We start from the raw sequence: 12,172 nt of genomic DNA on the forward strand, positions 1-12,172 counted from the left end.
CTAAGAGTCGAGCCTTCCAGTCTGCATCCAAGCTCATAAGCGACAACGTGGTTGACCTTTGTGAAAGGGCATCTGCTACCACGTTGTTCTTACCCTTGACATACTCAATGTCAAAGTCATATGCTTGGATCTTGCTGATCCACTTCTGCTGCCTCTCTTGTAGCTGCTTCTGCTCCAAAAAGAACTTGAGGCTGTTGTGATCAGTCCTCACCCTAAACCTGTTACCCACCAAATATTGCCGGTACTTAGCCAATGCATGCATGATGCCCAGCATCTCCTTGTCGTATATAGAATACAACCTCTCGTGCGGAAGGAGCTTCCGGCTCTCAAAGGCTATAGGGTGACCTCCCTGCATCAACACTGCGTCGATCCCCTCTTCCGACGCATCACACTCCAAAACAAATGGCTGCGTAAAATCTGGCAATGCAAGCACTGGGAAGCTGCTCATAACCTCCTTGAGCCTGTCAAAGGCTCGCTGCGCTGTATCCGACCAACTGAATGCCCCCTTCCTCGTCAAATCTGTCAGGGGTGCAGCAAGCTATGAGAAACTCTTGACGAACTTTTGGTAGTAAGTACAAATGCCAATGAATCCTCGAAGTTTCGTCACGTTTCTCGGCTCCGGCCAATCTCTGATGGCCCTGATCTTCTCCTCGTGGACCCTCACTCCGTCCACTCCTATGATGTGTCCCAAGTATAACATCTCCGTCAACCCGAACTCACATTTGGAGAGCTTGGCATAGAATTGTTGCTCCTCCAAGATGCGCAATACTGTCTCAATGTGCTGGAGATGCTCCTCCCAAGTCCTGCTGTAAATGAGGATATCATCAAAGAACACCAACACAAACTTCCTTAAGTGACTGCGGAAGATGTGATTCATGCAAGACTGAAATGTAGTTGGGGCATTGGTCAACCCGAAGGGCATCACCAAAAACTCAAAGTGCCCATAGTGACACCTGAAGGCAGTCTTGGGAATGTCCTTCTCCCTCACACGAATCTGATGGTACCCAGATCTCAAATCAATCTTTGAGAAGAACCGTGCTCCTCTCAACTCATCCATCAACTCATCGATCCTGGGTATGGGGTATCTATTCTTCAGGGTCTTCTTGTTCAGGGCCCTGTAGTCAATGCACATCCTCAATGTGTTGTCCTTCTTCTTCACCAACACCAGGGAAGAAGCAAAAGGACTCGTGCTCAGCCGATTGTGCCCAACAGCTAGCAACTCCTGAATAGCCCGCTCAATCTCATCCCAATAGGCCTTGGGATGCCTATAGGGGGTAGTAATCATTGCCTGTATGCCTTCTCAAGCTCAATGATGTGCTCAAACCCCCGGTCCGGTGGCTATCCCGGTGGAATCTCCCCAAACACTGTGGCCTACTGGTCAAGGATGGCCTGTATCTCTGGGTGTACTGTCTGCCCTGTAGTCCCTGCCTCTGATGCACGCAGCTCCACTGCCCACTCTATGTCTCCCTTTCGGAAGACTACCTCCATCCGATGAGCTAAAACAGTTTGAGGCGGGTATGTGTGTTGTCCCCGTATCTTCTCATGCCTCCCTGTCTTCTCATCATCCCACTCCATCTCTAGGGCCTTCCAATCTGTAGTGACCTTCCTTAGAGTGATGAGCCAATGAACACCCAGTACTATGTTGGTGCCCAGAATATTGACCACGAAGAAGTGGTCAGTCAGTGTGTAGGTGCCCATCATCTCTGATAACTCTGGAACATAACGAGCACACACCATGGTCTGATCTCCTGGGACCAAAACTGAGAATCCATCGAAGCTCTTTGTCAGTATACCTCTCTGCTCAACCATATGTGCATCGATGAAGTTGTGGGTGGCCCCACTGTCAACCAAAACTGATACTCGTTGGCCACATACTATCCCCCGTACGCGCAACGTCAAATACTTGGGAACTGCTCGCAATGTTGCAAGGGCCCCTCCGATAGGTGCAAAAGCAGCACCACCCGTTGCTGGTGGTGAAGGTGGCAAACGATCCTGCGCAGCATGACTACCTCCTGCCTCCACATCATCCTCCTCATCCTCTTCCCCGCTACTCTCGGAGAAGACCTCAATAAAATGTGCTTTGCCAGTAGCACATCTATGTCCTGGTGCCCACAGCTCCTGACAAGTGAAGCACAACCGCTTCTTCTTCAACTCCCTCCTGGCATCATCATCAATCTGTGCTCATCCTGGATTCCCCTTTGGAGGCGGAATCCTCACATCCTTCCCCTTGGGCTGAAAAACCCGTCTCTGGGGGTAAGGTGTCCGGGTCCTGGGTAAGGCATCCTGTAAGTCCCGGGTCCTGCTAATAGCATCCTGGAGTGTGGCTGGTCTAGTGGACCTGACTAGACCCCAAAGTGGCTCTGCTAACCCCTCAACATACATGTAGATCCTCCATGCCATGGATAGATTTGGCACCATCACTGAAACCCTCAAAAAGTCCGCAATGTAGGTCTCTGGGCTAATGTTGCACGAAGCGAGGACGAAGCAGGGACGTTGAAGCGTCATTTTCCAAAAATCTAGGAAGCGAAGCGTCTGCTATATATATATATATGTATATATATATATATATATATATATCTATATATATATATATATATATATATTGCATTTATACTCAAAACAAACATCCCAAATACCAAATTAGTTGTAGAAGACATGAAAACATGCATATTTTTGCATAAATCAAGATAGATATAACATCCATTGTACATTAATGATTAATTATTCGAGCATCAACCATTTAGATGCATCAACCATCTAGAATCTAGATTCTTCTCCTCTTGTCTAGCCTTTAGGCTTTGCCTCTACCTCGATTGTCTAGGGATATTAGTCAACATTACCCAATTTTGATCAAACTACCTAATTCAAGACTTAAAATATGTTAGAAAAAGCTTAACATGCTTGATCGATGATTTTGACTTGATTGAAAGGTAATTTTTTGCTAAGGGCGTGCTGCGTGACAAAGGAGTTCAACAATTAACAGCACCAACACTAGGGTACATATAGGGCTTGGTGCTCTTGATTAAATGCTAATCGCATACCTTCATACTTGATATAATCTAATGAAATGCCACAATCCCATTGATCCTGAATTCCTGAAAACTGTTAAGTCTGCTGAATTTTGAATAGGATATGAAATTCTATTTTCTCCATATGAAGTCCAATGAGGCTGGAACCACTCTCAAACATCCTGAGTCATTTCATGGTAATGTTAAAAATTTAAGTAAAATGATGAAAATGAAAAATAAAGGAAAATGTCACTTTTACTTTAAGAATTTAACATTACTATGAGAGAGCATCTGCTATATTTATATTTTTTTTTTGCCTTCATTCCTCACCTTAACCCAAGGTGGACCCACCCCCAACAAGCAAACTCACCTAAAATTAAAAAAAAAAAAACCGATTTTCTAAACTCTTTTCTGGAATCGTACGGAAGCATACGGGAAGCGTACGCTTCACCCTCCGAAGCGTCGTACGAAGCACGCTTTCGAGCCACGCTTCGGAAAATTCCAGGAAGCGGCAAAATCAAGAGGTAACGCGCTTCCGAATTTCGGAAGCGCGCTTCTGCCGAAGCTTCCTAGACGCTTCTGCACGGGACGAGCTTCCGGGCTTGGAACTGAGGGGGGCGCTTCGTGCAACATTGCTCTGGGCTCCCTGTCTGTTTGAGCCTCGTCAACTCAACAAAGTGTTGTTCCGGATCCCTCCAGTCAAACCTCTCCATCAATCTCCTGGTGAACTCGGCATACGTCATCACTATGGAATGCCCGAGTGTAACCATCCCATGGAACCACCAATCCTGGGCCTCACCATCCAAATGTAATGTCGTCACCTTGATGGCCTCTGTCTCCGACATCTGGTTAAGCTGGAAATAGATGTCCAGCTTCTCCACCCAAGACCTTGCCGAACTATTTGATGAGCCATCAAACGTAGGCAAGTAAAATCTACTAACAATGCGGTGGGTGTCTCCATCATGATAATGCCGGTATCCTCTGTGATGGTCGCGGGGTCTACTATCCCGTTGGAGCTGAACAAAGTCTCTGAATGAGAGAGCATCCCTGAACTCCTGCCCATAGGCCTGGTACTCCACAAAATAATCACCCATATGACCGGGTTCTGCCTCCTGCTATGCTCCGACCCCCGTACCTGCTCCTAGGAAAGTGGGCATGGTAGAGCGTATAGGGGCATGTGTGGCCACTTGCTGAGTAGTATCACGCTGAGTGGCACCCTGCTCTGGCAAATGGTGAGATGCACCCGATCCCCCTCCAACCTAGAAAACTCATGGGTTCTCACGTTGTCTAGCTTCCACTGCCATGAATCTCTGCCCCATCACCTCGATCTGCCTCAACAAATCCTGCACTAATTTGAAGAGAATGTCCGCAAATCTCTTCTCATCATCATCTGCTATCAGATTCTCCTGCTCTGCGTCCACCACAGGCTCCTCCTATCCTGCGTCCACCACAGGCTCCTCCTGTTCTACGTCCACCACTGGAACACAGTCTCCCTCTCCATAGGTGTTCTCCAACCTACGCCCAGCGTCTCTGTATCTCCTTCCTCTGTAACAGATGTAGGGCTTTTCCCCCGGTGTCATAGATTGCTAGCTCCACAGGCTGAGCCAGATCTATGCGTTGATACCACTATAATATCCCGTTTCAGAGATTTTCCCCAAAACCCCAGTAAACTCCAACCAAATACACACAAATAATATAATAACCGGGAAACTCAAAATGATAAAAATAATAGTGCTGTAACATATAATAATATAAGCATGGAATATAAGCAGATACTCAAGAAATGCAGAGAAAAATGCTAAGCCATTTTATTATACTGAGTAATGGAATGAGTACAGGAGGTAATCAGAAGGATGGCACCTCGACTTGCACCGGGCAAGTGAAGAAATACACTCAGAATAACAAAGGAAAGGCCTTTGCGTGGATGCTGATAGGAAACTGTCGTGCTGCTGCTACTGCTGGAAATCAAATGAGGATTTGGGGTTGTTCCCCTCCTCAGAAAATGTTGAAACTCTGGAATCCGCCCCTACTCAGAAAACCCAGAAAGCTTTTCTGAAATGGCCGACCCCTGAAAATCGCCCCCTTGGGGAATCATGCAATCCCTCAAGGCCCTGCGCTGCCACTGAGTAGAATCCTCCAAAATACTACCTGAAACTCTGCCAAACCCCTCCAATATGCAAGAGCTAATCCCTTGCTCAATATCCCAGCTCAACTCCTCCACAAATCCTCAACCCGGAACTGCTCCCAGAAGAACTGCGTCCCTCTCTCTCAAGATTGCACAGTCTCCCAATGCTCAGCTCCACCTCAATGCCAAAGATCAAAACTACTGCAAAAAGATTGCTGAAAATACCTTGCCCGAGTAGGCACTCGAAGTCCCCCGAGGCTAAGGGTGAGATCTCCGAACGGAGACACTCAATGCACTAAACAGTGTTGCAGACTAGCTAAACAGTGAGCATGCTCTAAGTCGAAGTGACTAGCTCAAATGCACATAATCGAATGACAAAATGAGGGGGCTCCTCTCTCCTTTATAGCATTGGCCTCTCCCAATCCCAAGGCTCACCTCCTCCAACATAATCCCCTCTTGCCACGTGTTCTCTTTCCATCTGCGCAGTCCCTCCAAGTGTCTGCGTGGGTCCCATCTCTGCGTGGTCCTTTGGCCCCCTTGGCTCCCCTTTAAGTCACAAAGTTGTGCTACTAGGAAGTGACTTTTGATTCTAAAAGTGAGTTATGTCCCTTTTCCTCACCTTTTTATTTACAAATAACTATAGAAGCCAAAATTGAGCAAAATCGAATATTCTAATTAGCCATGGCTAATTAGGAATACTACACATTGCACTAAGGTGCTAGATTTTGCTATAATAAGACCTATATTTTAAAGGTAGCTCTTATTTTGGTGATTTGGGATCCTAAAACTTCAAGAGCTCATTTGGGGCACTAAACAAATGTTTTTGAGGTCAAAACTTTGCTAACAAAGTTTCCATTCCTATGGTGTTTGTCTACTCGCCGAGAACTTCAAACAATGCAAAGATTACATTAATCAAAGTTCATACAAGGAAGTTAAACCTCCCGCAAGTTGAACTATGCGTTAACCACTACAGCACTGAGTGGATGCCACATCAACTCTCATCCCTCACACTTATGGAGCTAGTCATGTGTAGACTTTCAAGAAGAACCTAGAGGGTCTAGGACCTGTTAGCACTCAAACTAACAGGGAGCATAAAAGGGGCTCCTAAAGGGACAACTGCTAGATCAAAAGGCAACGATGGAGGCTTAGCCAAATGTCATCTCAGCAAAGACTCCCTACTCTTTACGGACATTCACCAATGGGAGGAGACCCAGTATATAGAAAGTCACTTATGAAGGATGAATCAACCAATGGACGTGAAGTGACCTTAATAATCCCTTTACTAGAAGGGGGTTAAGAATAGAACTTACTTGCTAGTTAAGCAAGGTACAAAGATTTCTAGGATAAGGAGGTGAGGATTTGAGGGTTAGGTTAGAGGAATATACCTTGTGAAGGAGTTCCCCAACCCTAAAATCCTTATTGGACTTGACTTCCCGAATGGTTCTTGAAAATTTTTCTTTTCAAAAGTGTGGGACCACACAGGACAAGTGGACCTGGCCTAGGTTAAGGGGGAAGAATCTAGCAACCAATAATGTTCTTAACCCAGACAAGAAAGGGGAAAGAATCAAAGCAAGAATTTTCACTTAAAGGTGTCAAATTGATCCTATGAGGTACTAGCCTAGGGAACACTAGGGCAGACTCACAGAGTTTGATCTCAAAGTTAAGGCTTGGGTTATCTCGCGACTCCACCATAAGAATGGCTTCAAAATTGGAGGAGGCCTTGAGCACACACCAGCGTAGTAGAGGTTAGGAGATCAAACTTTTTCTTGGGCTATTTTGTCAGGAAAATGATGCCCTAGGTGACCCAACTTGGCTAGACCTAGAAGAGAGGGGTAAAGGTGAAGAAAAGGTATTCTTTGAGTGACCATCTATTGGAGGACCAGTGCCTTAATCCTTGAGGAGAATGGAGTCTAGGAGAATGATGAGATAGGAACTTGTATTTCGGTCAAGGAGGCCTTAAGGACTTCTTCGCTTAGCCTTTAAAACAAAAGGAAGAGACCTCAAATATTTTATACTTCGCTTGGCAAAAGAGATGGCTTATCAAGATAAATTCCCTGGTGGAATTATCCCTAGGAGATTTCATTCACATACATGGCCCAAACATTGAGAGATGCTATATAGAAACAGTAATTCCACGAATTTGCAATTATGCAATGCAACGATTAGCCCTATTATAGTGAAAATCCCATTCAATGCATATGACAAAAGTAAAACAAGAATAGCATTAAAAGTGTGTACTTAAATGTAATAGAACATATCCAATCAACAATTTGACAATAAAGAAGCTCCAAGACAAAATACTCCAATCCAAACATCAAAAGTCATCCATGCTCCAATTCTTCATCCTAGAAAAAGTGCGATATTCTCTAAAGAGAAGAGAGATCCAATCCAAAGTGATGATGAGAAAATGAACTCATCTCACTTGTATTTATACACTAATTAGGAGTTCGAATTAGTCTCTTAGGCCTACATAAGCCCCAAAAATAAAATAATATGCTAATAACCTAACCTTTGGTGACAAGCCCACCAAACTAGCTAATAAATGAAATAATAAGCCTCTTAAGAGGTCAAATGATAAAAAATACATGTCGTAGGGCCCTCCAATGTTAGTTTTAGGTATGTTCTATTCTAGAGCAATTTATTTCAATTTTCACAGTCAGCTCAATATCTTTTCCATATTAGCAATCACATCAACATTAAAGTAAACTGCATATAGAACATAAATATAAATCGCAAAAGACAATCCAAGACAAGAGGACACAAGATGTGGCGTTAGCCAAGGACAAACCCCAATGTGGGGAAACCTTTGATCAATTCTTCTTATATGTTCTTCAATAGTTCAACAGAGAGAGAGAGATAGTACATTTACAACAAAAGTCAACACTTTGACTTATCTAGATAAGAACATAGATCATCTCTATCAAGATGATACATGAGATCAGTTGAAGACATGTTGTTTCAACTGATTCTCCAAGGTGACTCCTTCACCTATCATTCTGCTGCATCTCGTCATCATGCTGCACCATGTTGCACATGCTTGTTGTCCCATTCTACCACTATTGCACAATGTCATGGTTGTCCCATTGTGCCACTGCTGCACTATGTCATGGTTGTCCCGTTGTGCCACTACTGCACTATGTCATGGCTATCCCATTGTGCTTTGCCATACCATAACAGCACCATGAATTTGCTGCACTAAATACTAGTTGTCCCATGTTGTACCATTGTACCATTGATGTCCCATTGTGCACTATATGCCATTGACGATTGTTGTCCCATTGTTGTACCATATGTTGCACCATACTGCACCAAGTTGCCTTTGTCGTCCCATTGCTATATCATACATCTTGCTGTCCATATTGTTGCACCATTGCTACACCATACAGCACCAAGTTGCCCTTGATGTCCCACTACTGCACCATACATCTTGTTGTCCATACTGTTGCACCATTGCTACACCATACATCTTGTTGTCATATACTATGTTGTCTATAATGTTACAGCATTCACCATAAGACTTGGATTTATCATTCATGATTGTGATTCAATCCAAACAACAGATAGAGCATCCTTATTTTGTACATCGTTAAGGATAGCTGAAGGTGTGGCTTCTTTATCTCAGCATTTACGTGTGAGAGCATTCCTTCCATGACAGCAATGGTATTCCTTTCATGACTACGTATAGGATAAGGGATTTTCCTTTCATGACAGCAAGGGCATTCCATGTGTAGAGCACTTCTTCTAGGACAACGTTTAGGTGCCATCTCCATTAGGCAGCGTAGCAATTGGGTTTAGGGCATCTCTTCTCCTTAGACCTGTGGCTAGGGTTTCTGCCTTCATTTCCATGGCTATGTATTACTGCTTCTTCATAGGACAGTGTTAGGGCTTCCTTCACCATGCTAAATCTCCCCTTCCTCCTGCGTCTAGGGCTTCTTCATTAGGGTAGCGTAGAGCCTAGGGCACTCCCTCTAGATTAGGGCAGCGTTATCCCTTAGGATCTCTCCTCCTACTAAAACCCAAAGACAAGTAGAGAGGAAGAGATCCCAAGTGTGTGTTGAAATGACTTGAAGGCCACCTCTATTTATACTAAAACGTTGAGCACAAGTGGGGTTTATTTGGTTGTTGGCCAACCTTGAAGAATTGTCCCATAACAATAATCAATTCATATCTCCATGAATACTTATCGAAATCAGATGATCTTTAAATCAATCCTACACCTCTCGATGAAAGGGATCTAAGAGAAATATCAGCTACCATTAATAAGATGACCCACATGGAGTTTGGCCCTAGTTGCCAATTTTAACATCCAAGAGGCCTAATGAGGTCCATAGGTGCCATAATGAAGAATAGGACCCTAAAAAGTGATGGACAAGGGGATGGCCCCTTGTTCTCCGAACAATAAACTTGTGGTGCTCCCAGTGGGCGTGGGGGCACAATATTAACCTCATGGGTCTTCAAATGAGTCGAAGATGCTTGTAGACCATCCGTAAGAGCTCCGATGATGGTGTGGGTGATGCCATATCATCCTACAAGCCTTGGGTTAGCTGCCAAGTGCATGGTACATCTGTGGGGTTGGTTAGGCAAAGGTGAACTAGGTGCATCATCCTCATCCAATAGATGGATCTTGAGCCAATCTCTGAACATCTCTGGGGATCCATGGAGTGTTGTCTACTGCAGTGGAGGCCCATGGCTCTCAACACACACCCTACATGTGCCAATGTAGCCCTCTGGATGGTTAGAACCCCATATAGGAGACCAAACCCAAGATGGAGGCCACCTACAATCCTGAATAAGATCCAATGTGTCCCCTAGCCTTCCAGTACAACAAGTCATCAAAGAAATCGAGTAAAAGAGCTTACAAACCATGGACCACAGGCGAAGACTTCATAATGGCCTGCCCTTCCATAATGAGCTTTGGCATGTGCTAATGTCTCTAAACTCCAAATGGAGTTAACCAAGAGTCCTATTAGGTGGTTTCTACTTCTAAAGGGGATAATATGTCCAAGGTACATCCTTTAAAAGGTGGTGGTATGTGATAACGAGGTGAATGGAGTAGGGGATGAGAAGGGGCAGCCCTATGCCACATGTTGGGGTACAAGGGTAGCTAATAAAAGGGAAGCCCACACTTGGGTATATAATGTATAGGAGGGAGCAATTGTGGTACATGAGGTGCCCCAGTCTTGATTTTTCCACCCTTCTTTATATGCCTTTTGTCTTTTCATGATTTTTCTTTAATTAACTGCTCGGGGCTCAAGGAGTAAGAGCAGGATGTGTGAGATGTAGCAGTGGATACCTTTCGAGATAGGGCGGTTCATTGCACATCAAGGGCTGGGACAATCATGGATTCCTATATGATGAAGGAGGCTCATAGGACCTGTAGGAACTAGGGTGATGGCCATGATGATAGGGTAGAGCTCATGTATTGGCTTTTGCCCACGTGTTAAATGTGTTTGTCTCAGCCATCTTTTGCATTTTGTGGTGCATTTTCCTGTTGAGTGTGGCCAATTATGCTTTTACTTTTATTTTTAGCTGCATCAACCTTCGGAGCATCATTCCAAGCTTGACCCAAGGTGTGGGCAAGGGGAAGGGGAGAACTAGCCCTATGTGGACCCAATGGAGGAATGTGGACCCAGGTGGGAGAAATGAAGAATGGGGTAATAATGAATCGAAAGGGGGTAATATATGCGGATAAGGGAGCGAGACCACGCAACCAAATTTAGGTTTTCCTGTGAAATACCATCCCTAAAGCCAAATGGTCTGTAAAAGAGATCCCACGGGACTAGAATGCAAGGTTAGTATCCAAAAGGGAGCTAGGGGACAAGAGCATAGACCTAACCCATTTTTTCCACCGAATCCCCCCATTAATCCATGCCCATAAGTGTCCATGATAAGCAAACTACAATACTCAATTACCAAATGACAAGGCATACCTTTAGGTTTGGGAGGTCCACCTTCAAACATAAGATCATGGCAGATGGATGAAAGACCACATGGCTGACTCAAGTGGCAGAGAAATGGCACAATGAGCTAGTTGGTGGCTACAAGGGTCTGTTGGCTGTCGGCTGAGGACCATCTTGGAGAAAGAAATAAAAAAATTACCCTAGGGATATTCCCACAAAATGGTGTGTAACAGGACCCTAAATGTAACTAAGAGTTGACGAATGAAAAGACCCCAACCCTAACCCTGTACGACTATCAAGACATGTTAACTATTGAGTCGCTAAGAAAGGAAAGGGTTCCATTCCTATGCATTGATCTCTTGTGCCAAAGATAATAAAAGCAAAGGAGTGGGATATTTTGAACAAAACAAAGAAAGTAGAATCCAGGCCACAATGTCTATTGCAACTCCACAACAAATCATATTTACAGTTGCATTCTATATCTAAGAAGTAAAAAACAAAGCATAGTCCTCACCTTCTGGCCAGGTTTTCTCATATTGGGTTTCCTAGAGTACATCTTGTGTTTGCTATGTAGATGGTGTAGTATTTATTGTTTTAGCTTCTTTTCTTCCATTCTCAATTTTTTTCAATGATTTGAGCACTATACTTGTAATGTTATTATAATAATAATAACACTACATAACAAGACCAAGCAGTTAGCTCAACTAGCTGTTGCGAATGTTGCTGGACATTTGGCTAGTCCCTTGTTAATGGGTGTTTAATTTGAAGTCCCATGGGTTAGGCAAACTAGTCTATACCAACAAGTTTACTAAGGATGTCATCCATAAACATGGGAAAGCATCCCTTAGGTTTTCCTGTACAATCTTCCTTGGAAAAAAAACTGCATAATAGATGATAGTGTCGATGTTTTGCAAACACTTGCAAAATCTATTGTGATAAACTATCCAGTAAAATATCCACAATGGTAACCCTCTCCAAATGATAGTGATGACCCATCCCCTTGTCCAGCTCAACTTATTCCTACGGTTTAGTGTCCATGTTTATCTATGCGCTGACGGCCTTTGTTATGTTTATGTTGTTTTGAGCTGGACTCTGTCTATTTCTTATTCTGGCACTGGATTTCCCTTGTCCAGCTCAAC

General features: G+C 44.0%; 1 protein-coding gene across 2 annotated transcripts in view; it reads right to left on the reverse strand.

Annotated features, from left to right (window-relative positions):
• Nucleotides 1-12,172, reverse strand: part of 5-FCL (5-formyltetrahydrofolate cycloligase) — a 186,300-nt gene that overhangs the window by 173,054 nt on the left and 1,074 nt on the right. The window lies entirely within an intron of this gene.

Source organism: Pinus tabuliformis, chromosome X, assembly GCF_031772625.1.
Source record: "Pinus tabuliformis cultivar Carrire ecotype Pingquan chromosome X, CPIR1, whole genome shotgun sequence".
In the NCBI taxonomy this organism is placed as follows: domain Eukaryota; kingdom Viridiplantae; phylum Streptophyta; class Pinopsida; order Pinales; family Pinaceae; genus Pinus; species Pinus tabuliformis.